Source organism: Sinocyclocheilus rhinocerous, unplaced genomic scaffold (genome assembly GCF_001515625.1).
Source record: "Sinocyclocheilus rhinocerous isolate Xijiao unplaced genomic scaffold, SAMN03320098_v1.1 scaffold518, whole genome shotgun sequence".
In the NCBI taxonomy this organism is placed as follows: Eukaryota; Metazoa; Chordata; class Actinopteri; order Cypriniformes; family Cyprinidae; genus Sinocyclocheilus; species Sinocyclocheilus rhinocerous.
The window spans coordinates 241,097-241,423 of NW_015664196.1; the positions used below are offsets into that span (position 1 = coordinate 241,097).

The 327-nt window shown below is 62.7% G+C and overlaps 1 long non-coding RNA gene across 1 annotated transcript in view; it reads right to left on the reverse strand.

The window, feature by feature from the left end:
* LOC107729907 (uncharacterized) overlaps nt 1-325 on the reverse strand; it is a 15,945-nt gene extending 15,620 nt beyond the window's left edge. Inside the window, exon 1 of the long non-coding RNA XR_001638632.1 lies at nt 316-325. This is a non-coding gene — a long non-coding RNA (uncharacterized LOC107729907). The remainder of the gene's footprint in view (nt 1-315) is intronic.
* Nucleotides 326-327: the final 2 nt, after the last annotated feature.

Sequence of the window (327 nt, forward strand, 5' to 3'; positions counted from 1 at the left end):
TTTCACCCAGCTCCAGCGACCGAAACCGCTGGCGATTTTGTTCTGGGCTCCGGCCGACCCGCTGCAGGATAGCTCGCTTCAGATCGGTGAAGACCAGGAGGTTGGGAATGGGCAGTTGTTGGGCCGCCACCTGCGCCTCCCCAGAAAGCAGTGGTATCAGACGCACTGGCCAGTGCTCTCGCGGCCACCCGCAGGCTTCGGCCGACTTCTCGAACAGATCGAGGAAAGCCTCTGGATCGTCCTGTGGTCCCATTTTGTTCAGGGGCAGATGAGAGGGACCGACGGTGGTCCTCGATGTCGGCCCTCCTGCCCGACCCTCCTGGTCCA